The sequence below is a fragment of the Chiloscyllium punctatum genome, chromosome 48 (genome assembly GCF_047496795.1).
Source record: "Chiloscyllium punctatum isolate Juve2018m chromosome 48, sChiPun1.3, whole genome shotgun sequence".
Lineage (NCBI taxonomy): Eukaryota > Metazoa > Chordata > Chondrichthyes > Orectolobiformes > Hemiscylliidae > Chiloscyllium > Chiloscyllium punctatum.
In genome coordinates, this window is record NC_092786.1 from 49,427,661 (window position 1) to 49,452,535 (window position 24,875).

Genomic DNA, 24,875 nt, shown 5'->3' on the forward strand with positions numbered 1-24,875 from the left:
TTCTATGGTTCATAAAATCTCAAGTCAGCAACAGCATTTAGCTTACCAAGTTGCTTGTTAATTCATTTAGTTGTGGTTGCATGATTTCTTGGAACAACTGTCTAACTCACGGTTCTCAATGACTTTCTGACTCTTTTTCAAAAGAAAACAGAGTTGCAGCGCCATAAGCTGAAAGCTCATTAACCTCTATATTAGAATCTAAATTCCCAAGTCACATTGTATTAAAAACCTTCATAACATTGTGTTGACTTGCGTTGGAGCAAACAGATCTGATTTTCTGGTGCTGACCTACCTATTACATGAATTTAAAGTTTTCTGGTTTCAGCTCCAATTTGGGCATTTTCTTCCGTGAAGAATTATGAAACTTTTTTCATTTGTATAATTTCTAATCACAAAACCAGCAATGTACAAGAGTGCAATATGCCTCAAAGTCTACCATATCTCTGAAAAAGCTATCCCTATGGTTCCAATCGCTTATTTCTTTTTTGGGACTGACTCGCTTCAATTTCTGGCTTATGAATTCTGTAACTTCCACAGATATTGATAGAGTATTTCATATTCTAACCACCTTTATCATCTAAAATAAAAGTAAACTCCCACCTTCTCCATTTGTTCTTCTGATTTTTGTCAATTGCGTCCTCTGGTTACCAACTTGCTAACCATTATAAAAAAATTTAACTAGTTTACCTTATCAAAGTACCTCCAAACTATGATACCTCCATCAGATTTTTCAACCTTCCCTATTTTAGTGAGTTGTTTCTTTCAAACTCTCAACCAGGACATAAAATTAGATACTGATGTATGTGATATATGAAGGCAAACAGTCTTTTTTTTTTGCCAGAATTTAACAGCTAATCAGTCACTTTTATTATGGTGTCAGTTGAGGAACTAACCAGCTTATGATTTGAAGTCAAGAATACAGTCTTTCACAAATCCATGTATTCTAAGTTTAGAAGGAAATATCCTCAATATATGAAGCTTATTTGAAATACCTACATGTGTAATGGGTGAGTTAGATACTTTGGTACACGTTGGGTCTTTGGGCCAATTGGCCCACTTCTGATCTGTAATTTAGGACATAAAATAGTGCAGGCCCTTCGGCCCACAATGTTGTGATGAGCATTTATCTTAATCTAAGATCAACATACCTACACACCCCTCAATTTAGTGCCATCCATGTCCAACAGTCGCTTAAATGTCCCTAATGTCTCTGACTCCATTACCACTGCTGGCAGTGCATTCCATGCACCCACCACTGAGTAAGCAACCTACCTCTGACATCTCCCCTATACCTTCCTCCATTCACCTTCAAATTATGATCCCCAGTGACAGCCATTTCTGGTAGATCTCTTGCTATCTCTCGATGCCTCTTATTACCTTGTAATCCTCTATTAAGTCGCCTCTCTTCCAACTCCTCTTCAGTATGAAAAGCCCTAGCTCACCATGACACATGCTCTCCAATCCAGGCAGCATTCTGGTAAATCTCTGCACCCTCTCCAAAGCATCTACTATACAACATCCTTCCTATAATAAAGCGACCAGAACTGGACACAATATTCCAAGTGTGGTCTAACCAGGATTTTATAAGAGGTACAGCAAAACCTCATGGCTCTTAAACTCAATCTCCCTGTTAATGAAAGTCAGAACACCATATGCCCTCTTAACAACCTTATCAACTTGAGTGGCAACTTTGAGGGACCCCAAGATTCTGCAGTTTCTTACAATGCAAAGAATCCTATCCTTAACCCTGTTTTCAGCATTCAAATGTGACCTTCCAAAGTGAATCACTTTGCATTTATCCAGGTTGAACTCCATCTGCCACTTAGCCCAGCTCTGCATCCTGTCAATGTCTTTTAGCCTGCAACAGCTTTTGACGCTACCCACAACACCAGCAACCTTTGTGTCATCAGCAAACTTACTAACCCACACTTTCACTTCTTCATGCAAGTCATTTATAAAAACTACAAACAGCAGAGTCCCAAGAACAGATTCCTGTAGGATAACACTGGTCACTGACCTCCAGATGGAATACTTTCCCTCCACTACCACTCGTTGTCTTCTTTCGGCCAGCCAAATCTGTATCCAGGCAGCCAAATTTCCCTGTATCCCATATCTCCTCACTTTATGAATGAGCCTACCGTGAGGAGCCTTATGAAATGTCTTACTGAAATCCATATACACCACAACCACTGCTTGACCTTTGTCAACATGTCTCATCACATTCTCAAAGAATTCAATAAGGTTTGTAAGGCATGACCTGCCCCTCACAAAAACCATGGTGACTATCTTTAAACAAACTATGTTTTTCCAAATAATCCTAAATCCTAACTCTCTGAATCCTTTCCAGTACCTTGCTTACCACAGATGTAAGATGACTGCTCTGTAATTCCCAAGGATTTCCCTGTTCCTTTTTATTGATCAGTGGAACAACATTTGTCTGTCTATATCATCCAATACTATACCCATGGAGAGTGAGGATGCAAAGATTGTTGCCAGAGGTGCAGCAATCTCATTCCTCGCTTCCCGTAGTAACTTTGGATTTATCTGGTCCAGCCCTTGGGACTTATCTATCTTGATGCTTTTCAGAATTTCCAGCACATCCACTTTCTTAATATCCATCTGTTCAAGCCTATTATCCTAGTCCATAGTGTTCTCACTAGCAACAAGGTGCCTCTCAAGTGAATACAGAAGCAAAAAACTCACTTAGGGCCTCGCCTACCTCTTCAGACTCCAGGCACAAGTTCCATCAACTATCCCTGATTGGCTCAACCCACTCTCTGATCATGCTCTTATTCCTCATCTCAGTGTAGAAAGCCTTTGGGTATTCTCTAATCCTTCCCACCAAGGCTTTCCATGCCTAGATCTTAGTCCATTTTTGAGTTATTTCCTAGCTACCCTGTAATATTCTAAAGCTTTGCCAGATCCTTGCTTCCTTAAGTAAGCATTCTATGAACATTGTGAGCAATTTCTCTGCCTGGCATTGATTTGTTGCAAATACACATTTTACATTAAACATCCTCAAGCCTGAGGTCAAGGATGAGTCAGTTCACCAAGAGAATTTGGTTAACTAACTGGTAATCTTTGTTTTCTCAATATTAGGGAACGCTATCTCAGGGCATTGTGATAAGTTATGTTTGAGGATGACTCTTTTAAATGATTGAAAAGTTGATTTGCAGTGGGTTGCTTTAATTGATGAGAGAATACATTGGTAGGATACGCTTTCCAGCCCTCTGTCTTCCATGGATTCATCCAAATCGTCAAGCAAAAAGACTACAACAAAAACAAAAATTGCTGGAAAATCACAGCAAGTCTGACAGTATTTGGCGAGAAATCAGGGTTAATGTTTCAATTCTAGTGACACTTTTTTTTAAAAAATCGACTATGATTGTTCTTTTGTTGAATCTTTTGTTGACTCTGCTGTTTGTAGTCCATTGAAGACACATGCCCAAGACAGCATGCTCTACAAGATGGATGCATGCAGTTTGGTTGCTTAAATCTAAAGTATCGTCATTATTTGAGAGCAAAGTAAGACAACATCGCTTGGAAAATCAAATTAAGATCGCAGAAAGGTAGAATATTCAAACTAAGCTAATTGCAACAGCAATAAACCATGTTGTATAAAAAGAACAAGTCAAATGTTTCACTCTTTTGAGAACTCCATATCACGTGGAACACATACTGATAATGTACAACATCTGGGAAGGGAGGAATAGAAAAACTATTCAGTTTAAACTGCCTGAAGTAAGTTTGTCAACCATTGATGTCTAAAGAGAAAAAAAGTTCAACATCTGACATCGGTATGAACCTGAAACATTGGTTTATTCTCCCTCCACTGCATATTCTGTATACTTGCATACTTGTGTAGTTTACTACTAGTCAACCAAGTCTATCAGCAAGTAGTTGCACCTGGTTTCTGGGTAGCTTTCAAAGCGTGAGACCAGCAGTGGGATAACTATATGTAGTTCCTGATTTTGCCAGCAGATGTCCTCCATATCTAATTGAACTGATGGTTTAAAGCTTTCTCCTTGTATCAGAAGTTGTTTTCCAAGTTACTGTATGAATTAAACATTATTGCCCAAAGGCTATTCAACTAATCAGCGTACATTATATAAATTATCACTAGCTTTCAATTTTCTTTTGTTTCCGTTAGGAGGCAAAAACATTTGATTTGATGTCTCTTTAACAGTGGTTAAGTTTAGATTACTTACAGTGTGGAAACAGGTCCTTCGGCCCAACAAGTCCACACCGACCCGTCGAAGCGTAACCCACCCAGACCCATTCCCCTACATTTACCCCTTCACCTAACACTACGGGCAATTTAGCATAGCCAATTCACCTAACCTGCACATGTTTGGACTGTGGGAGGAAACCGGAGCACCCAGAGGAAACCCACGCAGACACAGGGAGAATGTGCAAACTCCACACAGTCAATCGCCTGAGGTGGGAATTGAACCCGGGTCTCTGGCACTGTGAGGCAGCATTGCTAACTACTGTGCTGCCCATTGATTTATCTAGTTTCACATTTCACAATTGTTAGTGGCTTCCCAATAGTTCACCCCCCAAAAAACTGTTCTTCCAGAGGCTCTACAGAACGCTGGTGCGTCTTTGGTTATTATCAATGATGTGAGACTCCATCAGGCAGAATGCATTTTATTCATTGGTCCTGTCAGTTTATCACAGTGGCACTGTTTTCAGGATTTGAGATACCAGTGATATTAGACAAACTGAAGGTTTGTTACTCACTTCAGCTACTTCTTGTGGTAGCACACACTAAGCACACCTGGGTGAAGAAGTTTCTCCTAAATTACTTATGTGTTTGTTCATGACCATCTTAACACCCCTAATACTATCCTTGCAGAAAATGGTAATATCATTAAATGTACCCTATCAAATCCTTTCCAAATCTTAAAATCATACAATTCCACCCTGGAAAATGTCTGCCAAGTATTCTTCATGTATAATTCTAGACAGGAATCGTGTGCGTCAACTGAATCTGATCTTGAAAGAAAATAAATGGCCAATCTGATTGTGATAAGTTTCTACAGGAATAGAACACTAATGAGAAATGTCAAACTAGATTATGGTAACAATCTGCAGACAGCATTTGCATTATTTGAGTTCCACCTCTACATGTCCTCTAGGGGTCATGCTTGGTTCAGTTAAAATGGCAACTGGCCTGTAATACCTGGATTATGCTTTTCATACAGTACATGCTGAATGACTCGGAAATATCTGCAGCTGAAATGTTGAAAATCCTGAATTTATCACTATTTTCCCCATGATTTTTGCCTTCAATTGGTGCCCTTTATTGGTTCCATCATTCCAGGGAGGAAATATTTTAGCTGGGGTTCCAGTTTCTGATTATTATTGGGTCATTATGGATGCACACAATCTGTCTAGAATTATACATGAAGAATACTTGGCAGACTTTTTCCAGTGTGGAATTGTATGATTTTAAGATTTGGAAAAGATTTGATACGATGTTTCCATTTTTAGCAGTGACCAATACTAGGGGCCTTAGATAAAAGATGGTCACTAACAAATGCATGAGTAATTTAGGAGAGACTTATTGACTGAGCTGTGGTTAGAGTTTGCTACCACAGGAAGTAACTGAAGTGAATATCAGATACATTTAAGGACAAGTCTTAAGAAAGAGAAAAGATGTGTAGATGGGGGTTAAACAAAGAAGTGAAAAGTATGAAACAAAAACAGAAATTGCTGGAAAAATTCAGCTGGTCTGGCAGAATCTATGGAGAGAAAGCAGAGTTTATGCTCAGGGTCCAGTGAGCCACCATCAGTAGAAAGTATGCTTGTGTGGACCTGTTGAGGCTAACTCATCTTCCTCTGTGCTGTAGATAGCATGAGCCCAAAGAGAATAGACAGGAACTAGGGAACACTGGTTTTAGGGGTAAGATATAGAGTTGAAAAGAAAGTTCACCATTTCTGATTTTCTGAGAGGGAAAAAGTAGATTTAATAACAAAACTTTGAACATTGAATAGGAAAGAGGAAACAATAGTTTGATATCATTCCCAAACACTGTCATACAACAATTTCTTTGTATTGTTTAATGACTAGTTACTGTAACCTAACATCTGGAATAAGAAGTTTAATTTTGTCTGCATAATATTGTCACGATCTTGTTAGTTAGGAGACTGCCAGAGGAATATCTTTCATCTGAAATTCATTTTGAGATATCTAGTTTTAAATAACCATCCATTTGGTTTCTAATGGAAAGGGTTATGATTGGATGTATTTTAAGAGTACAGGCTCCATATATGACACTAACCAATATAGAGTGGACTGGTCTGTAGCTTTGTTCTTGTTCAAATTACAGATAATCTCATAAATCAGACGAGGCTGGGGCAGTTTGTATGTGGATTGTACCTGAGAGTAAAAATTGGCTTTGAATCCTCCTCCTCATTGCTGCTATTGTCTTGTACAGTGGTTGTGTGGGATGAGGACATAATCATGGCTGTTTGTGACATGCTGATAACTGGCTGTGTTACAATCATTGATTGGGCTCATAGACATTAGCTGGCTGCTCACATAAGATTAAACAGAGGCCAAGGATAATGTCTCTTCAGGCCATGGAAAAACATCAGAAGGAAAGTGAGAAACCTAGAGTAACAAAATCCTTTCATCCTCTAGATATTTTAAATTAATCTGTTCAGCTGTGTTATGACAAACTTCTAGAGCAGGTTGGACTTGAACCCAGGCCTCCTGGTTCAGAGGAAGGGATGCTGCCATTATGCAACAAGACCTGTTCCAATCAAGCTGCATGCAACTCTATATTTATATAATAATGTTTGTTTAGATTTATTAATCACAATTTAAATATCACCATTTATTTGATAATTCCATGAAGAATCAAATAGGATGTACAGCACTGATCTTCTGGTAGTCAGTCCACTCTGCTGTTCATTTTGCATTTGTGTCACCTCCTGTCTTTTGTCTTCTAAATCTACCATTTTAACATAATATTCAGTTTTTTCTCTCATACCTGTCTAGCTTTTCTTTCAACTAATAATATACTAAGCGATTCAACCATTTCCTGTGATAACAATTCCACGTTCTTATTATCTTTGAGTAAGGAGGTTCCTTCCAAATTCCCTATGAGATTATGTGTGCCTTATATTAATGATCCCTAGAGCAAACCAAGCAGCTACCTAAGTGCCAATCTCTGAGACAGCTGAGCAGCATTGGAATTTGTACCTCAAGGTAGGGAACAAAATGTTTAGTGAGCGACTGTGACCAATTTCTCATCGTGACCTGACCCCCCACCCACCCTCGGTGAGATCAAGGCTGCCATCGTCTGTAACTCCACCCATCCCCTTGCTTCCCATATTGATTCAATATCCTGTTCAATATAATAATATCCTGTCCAATAGGATGTTCAATATCCTGTCTAGCTGCACACAAAGAATAACATGCCTGAACAAATAAAAGTCATTGATTTCAGGGAAAAACTAGGTGGGCACAAGACTTTATTCCAGACAAAAGCAATCATTCAAAACACTAGAGTGAGTTTGTTGAAATGTATTATTCTTCTGTGACCAGCAAAATTTACTAATAGCTCCAATGTTAATTCCACTTCCTCCTCTTTCAAACCCAATGTGATTCACTGGATTGTAATTGGGTTCAACAAAATTGACTATCCCTCCCATTCCAGGCAGTAAGACCAATTTGTTTATTTCCCTTCTGAGTGAGATTGGCTAATTTACCATAAACTGGGAATTGTGCCTTTGTGTTCTGACTGCATAACACTGACAAATTTCTTGAAAGCAGGAACTACGCATTGTCTCTAACAGCGGCTCAGTCAAATATCTGTGTATCACTTCCCCCTACTCCAAATAACTCTCAACACCTCCCCACATGATCGTCTACCCTGATCCAATGGTGGATAGCCTGTTGCTTTGCAAACACCACAACTTTCAATGGCATTGGTGGGGGTTGAAGAATGGATATGTGCAAAACAAACCTCAAATCTAATACTCGTTTTTCACCAGGAAGTTAAAGTGAAAAAAAATCCTCATCTCCCTTCCCCTCCCATTTTGCTGGAACTATTCCCCTAACTCAAAAACATTTTGATGTTAGATGCAGATTGAAGCACTCTGTAGTCTTTCTCATCAAGCACTCATAGCCTATGGAAAACACTATCTCGGACTGAGCATATTGTCAGATACAAGTTAATTTGTTTCTCAACTGTGTGTGACCTTTCAATATTGTCCTAATGTGTATGTGTCAATAAATTAATGCATTGGAACACTGAGTCTTCACTCATTTAATAAGGTACAAATATCAAAAACTTGGCTGAGAAGAGAGAAATTCCTGACTTCTGCCAAGTGCCCATTTGCCAGTATCCGCCCTGACTGGGGCACTGTAAATTCCTAAGAGCAATGTTATTTTAAGAGAGCTTAAGCTCTGGATGTAGAAACGTTGATGTGTTTAACTCAGGAACAAATACTACCAATTCATAGATTCATATATTTTAAAAAGCAGATAGAAGAAACTGCTTACATATTTTTACAAATTAACAATGATGAACTGTTTGGTAAAGAGGTGGGGCAGAAGGTTACACAACTTGCTGTCCCATATGAATCACTATGACCTCGGATAACATCTTCAACTTTAGCATGACACAATGATCGGTCTTTACAGCAGGACATGTTCAATAAAGGAGGAAGAATCTTATAGTTCACAGGTTCGATGGAAAATTCCATCAGATTGTCTGAAGTTTGTGTGGAAATTGGAATTTTGCTCTGTCCCTGAAAACCATTGCATTTCTCCTATGTAAATATTTAAATCATGACATTGGAAGTATTGGGTGGGTGTTAAAATGAATTGATCCCTTCTGGCTGCTCTGTTTTCTTTCTGTTTCTACCAAAGTTTCCTGCTCAAAATAACATACCTCTGTGCTTCAGTGACTGCCCGCTATGATAAACTTCCAGGAATGGTAACGTTCAGTTTGAATTTCCAATACTAGTCACTTCCTTCTGCTGTGCTCAAAGCCTTGATTGTCTCAGATGCCTGTAACACTCAGGTAGTGAACAACATGAATAGGCGGCAATGAAGACTCAATAGCTCTTTGTGCTGCAGACAGAGTTTAGAAAATGGGATCACGCGGAGGTTGTGACTGCTTAAATGACCATTCAAGGACTATTTCCTTGTCAACGTTTGGTAGAATTCCACCACTGCAATGATCACAGATTTGCATGATAAATAATGAATGAAGTTAAAGTTGGACCTTCTAGGTCAGTGTAGGATTGCGAAGTATGTAGGGCTGAAGATGAAGTATTTTATTTTTGGAATTATTAGTTAACCTTTTTCACACTGAAAGTGATTCCACATATCAATTAAAAGCAATGTTCAGTTAATTTGTCTGTTGTTGGTTAAAGAATATTGACAAGAGACTGCAGACAAATGTTCTTCTCTTAAAGGACCACTGTGGTTCAGTTGATAGATCTCTGAGCCATAAGTCCCAATTCAAAGCTTCAAGGCGTAAAATCAAGGTTGACATTCCAGCATAACACTGAGCATGTGCTGTTGGAATGATCATCTCTCAGGTAAAGCTTGAAATCAAGCTTCCATCTACCTGATTGCATGAAAATAAGAGACGCTGCCACTTTCGTTGAAGGTCAGATGTCATCAGACATCTGACTTCAACTGACAAAGGGGCTATGCTCCGAAAGCTTGTGATTTCAAATAAACCTATTGGACTATAACTTGGTGTCATGTGACTGCCAACCTTGGCAACCCCAGTCCAACACCAGCACGTCCACACTTTAGTTGAAAGAAGAGTGAAGGAATTAACTGGCTACGTTTTATTCCTCAAAAAGAGATTACTGTTTCTGACGTTTTGCTGAGTGCAAAATTACCGCTGTGTTTCCCACATTACAATAGTTACACTTCAAAACCAATTCATTGGCAATAAAGTGTCAAGAGACGTCTGCCTTTTATGAGAAGTATTTTGTAAATGTAAGGCTTTGCTTTTCGTTGATGGCAAAAACTGTTTTACACAACACGAAGTTAGGATATGGAATGCACTGCCTTGAAGCATGTTAGAAGCAGGTTCAATTGAGGCATTCAAGGGGTATTGGATGGTTATTCGGATGTAATGTGCATGGGTTTGGGGAAATAAGTAGTAGAATGGCAGTAGGGAATGACACTCATTTGAAGATCCAGTACAACATGATGAACTGAATGGCCTTTGGTACTATAACACTTCCATCATTCTGTGACACTTGAACAGCTACTATCGTATTTAGGTGCCTTTGAAAAATACAAAACTTGGAATATAAAAACAAATTGGGTTGGATTTTCTTTTGTTAGACATCAAGCCAAGAGACAAGCTATAACATGAGGGAGGAAAGAGGAGGGTCGACAAATTTACACACCACTAATGTCGCACTGACCCCAATCAAGACCTCACTTCCTCGTAGCTTCATAAGGAGGCTCAAACTCTTCCTCTCCCTGTGTCTACACTTCACTTGTGAAGAATGGCTGGAAACAGCTGCCTTTGGACCTGGGGGTCGAAGGGAAATCTGCAAATTACATCCAACCAGAGAAAAAGAGAACACAGCAGCCTGAGATCTGAGGATCAGCAAAAAGGATGTGCCTGTCCATTTCCTGGATGACATTGAAGTGTTCACATATAGATTTGTGTTTTCCCACAAGGAGATGATCAGAGTGGAAGGCTCGTGGAATTATTATCTTTCCGCTGCAGGCAAGTCTTCATTCAATTTATTTGTTCAAGAGTTGTCATTCTTTCCCTCTGCATCTTTTCCTGAAGGTGCCGAGCTAACCCTGCAGGGAGATCTACAATCAATTTAAACTCTTTGCTGCATGATTTTTGCCATCTCTAGTTTGCATTTATTCACTTTTTTTAATCAATGAGCAAACCCAAGAAAGTCGCACAGTGTAGAAGGAAAAGTAACTCAGAAAGTGGTGATTAGCTGATGCTGTGTTCAGGTTTTCTGAGCCTGAAGTTTGTTCCAGGAAGGGAAGACTGGAGAAGCTCAGGAGTTTTAACAGTTTCATGGCACAACTGCTAAGCTGCGGTTTTAACAAGCGTTAAAGAAAGGGAAAAATTTATATGTCATTGTGGCCAGACCTTAAGAAGGGGCCAGAGAAGAAAGGCTAGGATGACATTAGAAAATTCCTCAAGTATTAAAAAGCAGGCAAAGCTAATCCCGCAAATTATGACCTTATCTACTCTCAATCATCAGCAAAGTGATGGAAGCAGCATCAGCATAGATATCAAATGCAATTTGCTTATCAATAATATGCCCACTGACACTCAGTTTGGGTTCCGCCAGGACTTTTCAGCTCCTGATCTCATTAGAGCCTTAGTTCAAACTTGGATGAGAGTGACTGCCCTTGACATCAAGACTACACTTGACTCAGTTTGGCATCAAACAGCCCTAGCAAAACTGGAATCAGTGGAAATCAGGGCAGAAAACTCTACATAGATTGGACTTACACCTAAAACAAAGGAAGACTGTTTGGAGGAGATCAATGATCTCAGTCCCAGGATGCCACTGCATGGATTCCATGGGGTAGATGTATTCTAACCAACCTATTCAGAGATGTCATTACATACCTGTAGGAGGTTGGATTTGAACCTAATTGCCCTGGCTCAGATGTAGGGATACTACCAATGCACTACAAATGCCCCAGTTTCTCAGGGAATATATATTTTAATCAAACTTGGCATAATACACACTTTAGCAGGATGGATTTTGAACCCAGGCTGTCTGACCTCGAGGCCAGGACGCTACCGCTGCATCATAAGAATCCTTAATTCCTCAGGTACTGTGCGAGGCCCACCATTTTCAGCTGCATCTTTAATGGCACTTAGCGTCAGAGTCATAGAGATGTACAGCACGGAAACATACTCTTTGGTCCAACTCATCTATGCCGACCAGATATCCCAATTCAATCTAGTCCCACCTGCCAACGTCTGGCCCATATCCCTCCAAACCCTTCTTATTCACATACCCATCCAAATGCCTTTTAAATGTTGTCTATTTATCCTATTTATTCCCTTCATGACTTTATAAACCTCGAAAAATGTCACCCCTCAACCACCAACGCTCCAGGGAAAACAGCCTCAGCCTATTCAACCTCTCCCTATAGCTCAAATCCTCCAACCCTGGCAACATCCTTGTAAATCTTTTCTGAATACTTTCAAGTTTCACAACATCCTTCCAATAGGAAGGAGACCAGAATTGCATGCAATATTCCAAAAGTGGCCTACAGCTGCAAAATGACCTCCCAACTCCTGTACAGAATACTCTGACATATAAACAAAATCATACCAAACGCCTTCTTCACTATCTTATCTACCTGCGACTCCACTTTCAAGGAGCTATGAACCGGCACTCCAAGGTCTCTTTGTTCAACAACACTCCCTAGGACCTGACCATTGAGTATGTAAGTTCTGCTAAGATTTGCTTTCCCAAAATGCAACACCTCGCATTTATCTAAATTAAACTCCATCTGCCACTCATCAGCCGATTAGCCCTCTGGTCAAGATTCAGTTGTAATCTGACATAACGTTCTTCAATGTCCACTACAACTCCAATTTTGGTGTCAACTGCAAACTCACTAACTATACCTCTTACGATCACATCCAAATCATTTACATAAATGATGAAAAGTAGTGGATCCAACACCGATCCTTGTGGCAAACCACTGGTCACAGGCTTCGTTCCACTGCAAGATCAGAAGTGGGCAAGTTCACTGATTATTGCACAACATCATTCACAACTCCTCAGCCATTGAACCAGATTGTGTTCGTATACAGCAAGACCTGAACGATATCCAAGGTAGACTAATATATGGCAAGTAACATTCATGTCAATGAATTGCTGTACAATGACCATTTGCTAACAGTCACTGCTTGACAGTCAATGATATGGCCTCACTGCGTGAACCCTTCACCTATTAAACACCCTGGAGGTTCTCCACTAATCAAAAACTGGACTAAACCAGCCAAATAAATACTGTGGCTACAACAGCAGGTCAGAGGCTAGGAACTCTGTGGTGGTTAACTTAGCTCCTGACTCTGCAGTGCCTGTCCTCCATGTACGAGACATAGGTCAGGAATGTGATGGAATACTCTCCACATGCTTGAATGGGTGCACTCCAACAACACTCAGATGTTTGACGCGATCCAGCCAAAAGCACCTTTTCCACCAACTTGTACATTGACTTCCTTCATCACTGACACAGAGGCACTACAATATGAAATAAAGTAACTCCTCAACATTGTTACTCTGACAGCATCTTCCAAACACAACCTCCACCATCCAAAAGGACAAGGGCAGTAGATGCCTGGAAACATCACCACCTTAAAGTTCCCCTCTAAGCCCATCTCTGCTGAAAACCTATCACTATTCTTTCACTTTCACTCTCAAAAGCCTGAACTCTGTCCCTAAATATCCTGCGTTTGTACCTACGCCCTACAGATTTCAGTAATTCAAAAGAGTCATTTTGAATACCTTCTTAAAGGGAATTGGGATGGATAATAAATGCTGGCCTAGTCTGTGATACCTGCAAGCCATAATTAAATATGACAAAAATAAAGTGTTAAAATTCTAAAATATTCCAAGAGAATCCACAAGATACACATATTTTGTTGGAGGATCATTTGAGGAAAATTATTGAATTTCTTTGAGACATACAACAGGTTAATCACTCCATTGTTAAGCATGGTGCTGGATTAATTCACACCACTGCTGTTGTTTCTATGTTTGATTTATTTAGTTGTCGTCACTTGAATAATACAGTAAAATAGAGTGAAAAGCTTCTTCACTACTTCAACCTGCTGCCATTTTGAATAGTTTAAGAATGAAAAGGAAAAAATATATCACTGAAGGAGCTTCCTGAATGCTGCACCACCACCCCTCCTTCACTGCCTTGCCACCAGACCCACTAATGTGGGAGCTGCAACTCTTTAAGCATTATCTCTTCGCTGCTGGGCCCACCTCGCCAACACAGCTGCCAATGTCAATGATAGAGACCCAGCAACCAGGAGACCCAGCTCCGGGCCTACTGCAACTAGGAGACCCTGCTCCGGGCCTAGAGCAACAAGAAGTTCCAACTTCGGGCCTACTACAACCAGGAATCCCAGCTCCGGGCCTACTCCAACAAGGAGATCCAGCTCTGGGCCTACTGCAACCAGGAGTCCCAACTTCGGACCTACTGCAACCAAGAGTCCCCAGTTCTGCTGCTAGGTCAGGCTGCTACCATGGTCTTGCCGAGAGTCTTGCTCCAGCTGGCCTCCTCCACTGTGAAAAGTTCGCTGCCACCACCCTGTCCGATCATTGGAGGACATTTGCCGCTGCTGCTGCTGCCAGCCCCAAACGCTGGGGTAGGGGTGGGGGTGGGGATGGGTGCCTCTGCTGCAGCCACCACTACCACCTCCATTAGGAGCCATGACTGTTGCTTTGTCCGACTGCCAGGAGGAGCCGGCATCCCACACATGGCCCCCTCCAGCTGCCCCTCCATTTTTGCCAACCCACCCACTGCAAAAGGCTCCAAGTAAAAGAAAACTGAATGAGACAGAGCAGAAGTAAAAGAAAGAAACAAAATAAACAAAGCACGCAGGAGCAGATGGCTCACTGTCAAGACCCTGCGTGCAGTTCTGCTGCTCTGTCACCAGCTTATATCATATACAGCAGAGGTCTTGAGTCTATTGCCAAACACACTTCTGGAAGTTGTAGAATTCCCACTAGTCGTTTCTCCAAAGAGTCAAGTGGGAAAACAGTTGAACAACTACCAGCATCCTCACCAATTCCTCCCACATCACACAACCATGCTCCTTTGAAACCAGCCGCAATGGGCTAGACACAGCAACCATCTACCAAACAATCAACATCCAAAGTGATTCCTCCTTTCACAACTTACGGATGGCACCCAATCTCAAAGATGGCAGGGAACACATTTTAAGGGCAATCCGAAGGCCTTATTGAAATGGTTGTGTGGAAGCGTTTTGCCAGAAAACATGTCAAGTGATGGTGTCTGGCATAGTACAGTCCAAGACTGACCATATAAACTGCACTTTGGAGAAGAGGTGAAAGAGAAAGGAGACAAAGCAGTCCATGGGCAGCTCTTGGATGCTGTACATCTAAAAGACCTGTGCTCCAGAGTTGGTCTGCTGAGCCAGCTGAGGATAGACAAATCACAAAGTCTGGCAGGGGTGATAACAAGCGGGTGTATTTTTAAGGGCAAGAAATTTAGAGAGGACTTGAGGAAAATGTTTTCATCCAGAGGATTGTGGAAATCTGGAATGCACTGCCTGGGAGGGAGATAGAGGCAGGAAACATCTCAGCATGTAAAACTCATGTGGATAACCACTTGAAAAGTCATAATATTCAAGACTAGGTGTTGGACATGAGTGTACAGAGGTTGGTTCAGACTTGATAGGCTGAAGGACCTCTTCTATGCCATGCAACTCTATGATACAATAACTTTCTATGACATCATCCTTGTTCCAAGAGACTGGTGACAATGACGGATACAAAAGTCCTGACCTAGTGGCCTTTAGAGTCATGGAGTTATAGAGCTGTAAAACATGGAAACAGACCCTTTGGTCCAACCCATCCATACCAACCAGATATCTTAAATTAATCTAGTCCCATTTGCCAGCATTTGGCCCATATCCTTCTAAACCCTTCCTATTTATATCCAGATGCTTTTTAAATGTTGTAATTGTATCAGCTTCCATCACTCTCTCTAGAAGTTCATTCCATACACGAACCACCCTCTGTGTGAAAAAGTTGCCCCTTAGGTCCCTTATAAACATTTCCTTTCTCACCTTAACCTTTTCCCTCTAGTTTTGGATTCCCCCACCCAAGGGAAAAGACTTTGTTTATTCACCCTATCCATACCCCCTTATGATTGTATAAGTCTCTACAAGGTCACCCCTCAGCCTCTGGCGTTCCAGGGAAAACAGCTCCAGCCTATTCAGACTATCCCTATAGCTCAAACTCTCCAACACTGACAACATCCTCGTAAATCTTTTCTGAACCTTTTCAAGTTTCAAACATCCTTCTTATAGCACAGGAGACCAGATCTGCACGCAATATTCCAAAAGTGACCTAACCAATGTCCTGTACAGCCACAACATGACTTCCCAATGCCTGTACTCAATGCACTGACCACTTCTTGGAGAGTAACCGAACTGAAGGGTCTTCTGTTTCCACCTGGTGTGTGCATTAGCAAATTTCAACCAGGACTGGCTGCACTGAAGTTGCAGGTTGTAGTCCCTCAGGTTTAGTTGGAAGCATTAGGTTTCAGAGCACCGCTCCTTCATCAGGTGGTTGTGGAATATAAGATTGTAAGACCCCAGTCCAACACTGGCATCTCCAAATCATGCACTATAATTAGCCTCGTTGTTAGGATTGTCAATTCTGGTTTAACCCATGAGATTTTATCATGTATCCTCCCACCTCCAACTGTCAAACAGTTATTCTCCACATCACCAACATTTTTATAATTCATAACTAAAAGTGTTGATCAAAATTTTAAGAAGTACTGCAATTTTTTTAAGGCCCCAGGAATTCTTCACTGGGATTGACACCAGCAACAGTTCTCCTTCAAGATCCTCCGCTCCACGCTTGCAGCAATGCGCCGGCACCTAACCTCTCTACAGTCAGCCCTGCCTCAGCTGAGGGCCACACTCTCTCAGAATTGTAAAGGACCCACTCTGTACTACATCCTCAGGACAATTCATACTCTCAACAAACAGTATTTCAATTCCATCTCAAACATCAAAAACTGTAAGTACAACAAACTTTTATCCACCCACCTCCATAACCAGTGCTCCTCAAACATTCCAGAAGATTCCCCTGGCCTCGGAAACGCCATGAGCCATGCGGCTGACGCAGCTACCACCCCCACGCTGAGTGATGATGTCACTTCCGCCCCCATCATGTCCACTCCCACAGGCACTTCCGGCGCTCACATCATCGCTGATGCCTCACACTCAATGACTTCCGCCACCCCTACTGCCATGATCACCACCACTTCCGCCCCCACCAGCGCCACTCACATGCATTCTGCTGACACGCCCCCCACAGACCCCACTGTCACTATCCCCACCCCCCAGAACCCCGAGGGGAACACTACCCCTGCTCATGCCTCCACCCCCATTTCCCCCACCATCACACCCACTCCAGGTACTGGCTCCGATCCCACTCCCAGCACCACACCCACACCAGATCCTAGCTCCCGGCCCTGCCGAGTTTTCACCATCCCTCCAGACCTCCCACTCACTGAGGACGAATGATCAGTCCTCAGCAAAGGACTCACCTTCATCCCCCTCCGTCCACACATCAATGAATTTAATACACGACGTGACATCGAACAATTCTTCCGTCGCCTCCGCCTCCGAGCTTACTTTCACAATCAGGACTCCCGCCCACCTTCCGAGGACCCCTTCGCCCACCTCCAACACACTGCATCCACCTGGACACCCCGCGCTGGCCTATTACCTGCCCTCGACCTCTTCATTTCCAACTGCCGCCGGGACATTAACCGCCTCAACCTGTCAACCCCCCTCCCCCACTCCAACCCCTCTCCCTCACAACGTGCAGCCCTCCAATCCCTCTGCTCTAATCCCAACCTCACCATTAAGCCAGCGGATAAAGGGGGCGCAGTGGTAGTCTGGCGCACTGACCTCTACACCGCTGAAGCCAAACGCCAACTCGAGGACACCTCTTCCTACTGCCCCTTGACCATGACCCCACCCCCCATCACCAAACCATCATCTCCCAGACCATACAAAATCTCATCACCTCAGGAGATCTCCCACCCGCAGCTTCCAACCTCATAGTCCGGGAACCCCGCACTGCCCGGTTCTACCTCCTTCCCAAGATCCACAGGCCTGACCACCCTGGCCGATCCATTGTCTCAGCATGCTCCTGCCCCACTGAACTCATCTCTACCTACCTTGACACTGTCCTATCCTCCCTAGTCCAGAAACTCCCCACATACATTCGAGACACCACCCTGGCCCTCCACCTCCTCCAAGACTTCATTTTCCCCGGCCCCCAATGCCTCATCTTCACCATGGATATCCAATCCCTCTACACCTCCATCCGCCATGATCACGGCCTCCAAGCCCTCCATTTTTTCCTCTCCAGACATCCCAAACAGTACCCTTCCACCGACACTCTCATTCATTTGGCCGAACTGGTCCTCACCCTTAACAATTTCTCCTTTGAATCCTCCCACTTCCTCCAGACCAAAGGCGTAGCCATGGGCACACGTATGGGCCCCAGCTATGCCTGTCTCTTTGTTGGCTATGTAGAGCAGTTGATCTTCCGTAATTACACTGGCACCACTCCCCACCTCTTCCTCCGCTACATTGATGACTGCATTGGCACCACCTCGTGCTCCCGTGAGGAGGTTGAGCAATTCATCAACTTCACCAACACATTCCATCCTGACCTTAAATTTACCTGGACCATCTCTGACACCTCGCTCCCCTTCCTGGACCTCTCCATCTCCATTAGTGACGACCGACTTGATACTGACATTTTTTACAAACCCACCGACTCCCACAGCTACCTGGATTACACCTCTTCCCACCCTATCTCTTGCAAAAATGCCATCCCGTATTCCCAATTTCTCCGCTTCCGCCGTATCTGCTCCCAGGAGGACCAGTTCCACCATAGAACACACCAGATGGTCTCCTTCTTTAGAGACCGCAATTTCCCTTCCCACGTGGTTAAAGATGCCCTCCAACGCATCTCGTCCACATCCCGCACCTTCGCCCTCAGACCCCACCCCTCCAACCGTAACAAGGACAGAACGCCCCTGGTGCTTACCTTCCACCCTACCAACCTTCGCATAAACCAAATCATCCGCCGACATTTCCGCCACCTCCAAAAAGACCCCACCACCAGGGATATATTTCCCTCCCCATCCCTTTCTGCCTTCCGCAAAGACCGTTCCATCCGTGACTACCTGGTCAGGTCCACACCCTCCTACGACCCACCCTCCCATTCTGGCACTTTCCCCTGCCACCGCATGAACTGTAAAACCTGTGCCCACACCTCCTCCCTCACCTCTATCCAAGGCCCTAAAGGAGCCTTCCACATCCATCAAAGTTTTACCTGCACATCCACTAATATTATTTATTGTATCCATTGCCCCCGATGTGGTCTCCTCTACATTGGGGAGACTGGGCGCCTCCTAGCAGAGCGCTTTAGGGAACATCTCAGAGACACCCGCACCAATCATCCAAACCGCCCCGTGGCACAACATTTCAATTCCCCCTCCCACTCTGCCGAGGACATGGAGGTCCTGGGCCTCCTTCACCGCCGCTCCCTCACCACCAGACGCCTGGAGGAAGAACACCTCATCTTCCGCCTCGGAACACTTCAACCCCAGGGCATCAATGTGGACTTCAACAGCTTCCTCATTTCCCCTTCCCCCACCTCATCCTAGTTTCAAACTTCCAGCTCAGCACTGTCTCCTTGACTTGTCTGGAATTGTCCGACCTGCCTATCTCCTTTTCCACCTATCCACTCCACCCTCTCCTCCTTGACCTATCACCTTTATCTCCTCCCCCACTCACCCATTATACTCTATGCTACTCTCTCCCCACCCCCACCCTCCTCTAGCTTATCTCTCCACGCTTCAGGCTCACTGCCTTTATTCCTGATGAAGGGCTTTTGCCCGAAATGTCGATTTCGCTGCTCATTGGATGCTGCCTGAACTGCTGTGCTCTTCCAGCACCACTAATCCAGTATTTGCTTTCCAGCATCTGCAGTTATTGTTTTTACCTTGCTAGTAGCAGTGTCGAAGAGATTAATTTAAACTTTAATTCCCAGTATTTCCAAGAGAATTCTGGTCTTTGGCCAAAGAAGGAGAAATTGGGTGCATCTTTGGACTAAGTCTAAATAGGCTCCTAATAGCGCATCACCCACACAGGAAATGACTATCAAAAATAATCATTTGAGTCATTCTGGCCTCTCGGCACTAACTGCAATTAAAGGTTCTGCCCCAGTAAAAACAACATTACCTTTAACTGTGGGAATCAGTGTGGCATTCCATCTCCTTGTCGTGTGAACAAATATACCTAGCTATAACCTTTGCCATCCAATTAAGATCAGATCATTTGGCTCAGTGGTTACAACCCGCACTTTGACCCCTTTGGGTTACAGGTCATTAATGGCTAATGTCGCTGAGCTTTCAAATAATCACTGGGCCTTTCATAAATATAGTTCCGGTCTCTCCTAATTACCCTCATCCAAAGTAAACACAGTTCACCCACTCCTTCTTAATCAAGACATCTATTAATCATGTCAAGATGAAATTCTACCTGATCTGATGTTTGTATCCTATGCGTTTTCACAGTTGTGGAACAGTTATGCGTAGCATGTTGAATAATTCTTGGGTTCGGTGTTTAAAGAAGAATCCTTAAAATTTCAGAGAAGAAGACAAAAGGTCATTTTCCACAAATACAATCAATAAAACACAGACAACAACCAATCAGACCTTGCACTTCGCAGCTCAATGAAGGAGGTCATGACTTCTACCAGGAAGAGCATCCTTGGATCTAGAGCAAGGGTAAATGATGTAGATGTGATGGGGGAGGGGGGTGAATGTTTCATGGGTTGAGAGTCTCTGGGATGTATGGGAACAGACGGTTCTGAATCTAGGGCAGTGGACACTTTGCTGCCCTATGCCCAGTTTCTCCATGCAGAATGGTGACCCTATGGAAATCTCTGCCACAGAAAGCACTTGAGGTCAAAACATCGAAAGATTTCATGACAGTTAGATACAGCTCTTAGATCGAAAGGGGTCAAAGGATGTGGAGAGAAAGCAGGAACAGGGTGCTGAATCAGCCATAATCATATTGAGTGGCAGAGCAATCTCGAAGGGCCATTTAGACTACCATTGCTCCTATTTTCTATGTTTTCATCGGGATCTGATTGCCTTGGCAGGTGGTCCTTTGTCCCAAATTCCCTCTGATCCCCACACCTCCAAAATGATGAGTCAGCCACTGGAGAGCAGCAACAGACAATGCCCCATAGTAACATGCTACCTGTTACTGAGTTAATACCAATGACAGTGGGCTAAGCCCCTTAACCAGTCCTTTACTGGCCACTTATGGGCTTCAATTGGCAGCCAACTTGGACTTTCTGGCACAGAACATAATTCCGGTGGAAGCGATAAATTTTATGTATGCCATCAGCTTGCCTCATTAAAAGCCTTTCCCAACTCAAGTCTCGTCATGTCCAGGAGCAGAAGGTCCACAGGAAACTGCAGATGTAAAAACATGTGAATTAGGAACGGGGTAGTCCCATCATTCAATAAGGTAATGGCTGATCTGATTACTCCACATTCCTACCATCAATAGTAACATTTCACCCCTTGGTCATCAAGAACCTACCTACCTTCACCTTAAAAGCATTCAAAGACTCAGTTTTCCACCTACCTTTTCAGGAAGTGTTTCAAAGATTCACGATCTTTTGTGAGAAACAGATTCTCCTCTTCCCTTCCCTAAATAGGTAGCCTGTTATTTTAAAACAGTGAGCCCTCGCATTAGATTCTCCCGCAACAGGAAATATTCTTTCCATATGCACTTTGTTATGTCCCCTCCAGTTCTTAAACTTAATCACATCCTTGATCACAATCAAGATACTCCATGGATGCTGCCTGACCTGCTGCGATTTCCAGCATCTTTTGTTTTAATACTAAACAATGGCGGATTGAGAGTAACTGCCTGCAAAATATAAGGCAAGAGTTGATAGGAATAGAGAACCAAGAAGCTTCACTAAAACTGAGGTCAATGGGTCTCAATACCTAAGCCTTTCCTGAGACACAGGGAACCTGTCATATCTGCTCAATGCCAATTAGCACAAGCTAATATAGGAATCTCCTGGAAATGAAAAGGAATTTTTACAACCTGCTCTCAATATTTTATGAAGAATTGTGTCAGTTCCTACCTGAGTTTTTAAAACTAAGCCACTGTGCTAGGTCCATCTCTGATCTCCTCCCCAGTTCTGATGCTAATTTATTGCTCTTGTGATTGGGAATCCATGTTCTCAGAATAGTTTCTGGCCATAGCACCCCAAAGACCACGATCCCAATCAATCATACAATATGTTTTGTCAATGAACTGATACAGGGAGATCAGGAAGAGAGTGGTTCCTCATCATTTCCTTATGATTCCTACTGGGAAAGGAGGTGTAGGTTTTGACTAAGTCAAGAATCAGTCTTGGTCATGCTATGCCCCCACCATCAAATCCAAAAGTTGAATACCCGACAACATTATGGTCTTGGCTAACACATTAAGAATGGACAATTGGATTGAGATAGGGTAGGACTGAGACAGGATTGCCAACCCTCCAGGAGAGGTTTCGAGTCTCTGAAGATTAATCTCCATGGAACACTGCCATAAGTAACCCTGGGGACAAAAGATAATTGAGACTCAAGATGTGTGGTGTTGGAAAAGCACAGCAGGTCAGGCAGCATCCGAGGAGCAGGAGAGTCAATGTTTTGAGCGTAAGCCCTTCAACAGGAATGTGGAGGGGGAAGGGGGCTGGCAGATAAATAGGGGGGCTTGGGGGAAGGTAGGTGGGATGATGATAGGTGGATGCAGATCGGAAGTAATTGTGAGAGGTCAGTGGGCAGGGTAGAGCGAATAGGTGGGAAGGAAGATGGACAGGTAGGACAGGTCAAGAGGGTGGTGCCGGGTTGCCGGATCTGGGATGAGGTGGGTGGAGGACAGTTTTGGAAATTGGTGAAGTCAATGTTGATGCTGTGCGGTTGTAGGGTCCCAAGGCAGAAGATGAGGCATTCTTCCTCCAGTTAGTGGGAAACTTTGATTTGGTAATGGAGGAGGCCCAGGATTTGCATGCCCTTAGGTGAATGTGAGGGGGAGTTGAAGTGGTTAGCCACAGGGTGGTGGGGTTGTTTGGTGAGTGTGGACCAGAGATGTACCCCGAACTGCTATGTGAGTTGGCCTCCTGTCTCCCCGATGTAGAAGAGAATTGCCTATGTTTTATTATTCCTTTTTTAACCTACATGCCTTCTTAGTAATGTGGAAAAACATCGGAGATCAGGAAAATTTGTTAGTCAAGAATCACTTCATCAGATAATGAAGAGTCTTTTCACTTTTTGATTGGTGTCAGCAGATGGTCCAGCATAAGGATGGGGAAATCAAGTGAGCAATAGTTGAAGCATGATGGTGAGAGTGTGGTTGGAAATCATGAGACAAAGTCTCCAGGAATACATTCAACCAGAGTTGGCAAAGCTAACTGGGTCAGTGATAAAATTATAGCACAGTGAAAGACACTGAGCTCAGGGGAGGAAGGAATAAAATGTGAAAAATAAAGTCCCATATCAGTCCGACCAAAAAATAAATTTGCTAGCTAGCTATTGAGGTGGCATATTGTGCTCAATAGTTTGATCCCCTCCCTATCTTATATGCTGAGAAGCTGGATTGCAGTTCAATTTTAGAGTTGTGTCCTTGTGAAGAAAATTAGGTTAATGTTCACTTCGCTTAGATAACGGATTTGAAAATTGTGGTGCAGTGTTAGTGCCAGTAATAATGTAACTCTCAAATGGAGAATAGGATCCCCTGTGCACAGAAGGTTATTTGCTCCAAACAAATCCACTTCATGAATGAGAAACCATTGTTTATGAGTTAAGCTGCGAGGCAGCGTGTAATTTAGAGCAAAGTAAATTTTCTAAGTACCAATGAAGCAGGTATCACAGAATGCCCTCTTTATGCAGAAAGGGATAATCTAAATTAGGATTACTCTTGGTGAGCACTTGACCCAAGAACATCACAGGAAAATTCTTTATCCAGTTAACCCTTGTGGTGTCTGTTTACTGTGACTTCTCCTTCCACTTTTCTTCTTTGCTTTAATCCACCATTAAAGTTTGACAGAGGGAGAGTGACACAGATTAGAAGCAGCAAAGGTTCTGGGTATCAGAGACAGTAGTAGTCACCATAGTCCCAGAGTACCATAGGGCTAATCTCACATGGGACAAATGACCAGTTACATGTTTAACCTGAGGGTCACCATGCCTCAGGCGACAGGCGTGTTCAAGAAGGTGGGACATCCATGGAATTGAACTGAGAACTGGAACCACCTGAGCTAATTGACTCCCCACCAGAGACAGTAAGGACTCTATGTATTGGAGACAGCGAGAGCTCCAGTTAACAAGAAAGATGAGGCTTCTGGATGTGAATACACCACTGAATTCAGCATTGCCTCTTCTGCATCTCAGGAGGCCTTGGTCATGTTTTGTACAAACACCTCTCCTAAGTTATTTTCAGCAATGACATCAATGAAATCAAAATCCCAGTCCCAGTTCCAGGGTGAATAATGATCACAACATGCCTCCAGATATGAAGATACCTCCAATCTTGGCAGAATCAGCTCCATGCAAAAGGTTTCATATTAAATCTAACAACAACAATAATAAATATGTACTTTCAATCCATATCTCAAATACCCCTGAATCGGGAAATGGGTTGTAAAGGCTTTTTATTGTTCTTATCAGGACACATGCAAGAATGCCAAAATTCAAACAAGCACAATATATACAACAGAAACAATGGGTGCTGATTGGTTGGCAAATTAAATTTCATGGAAATGAAGAGATCCAGAAGTTATGACAGAAAGACCAATTGAGAAATCAAACATGATTGATGGAACTGAACCATTCACTTCCATTGCTCTGGATTTTCTGGTGTTCTTGTGGACTTACATTGAAAATTCAGAATACAAGCCAATAAATGGAACCATTATTATACAAGTGCAAACATTTATTTACGTAACCAACGAGCAGAGTAAGTTGGATTTGTTTTGTGAAGTTATGAAGCCATACTGGGGGAATCAGA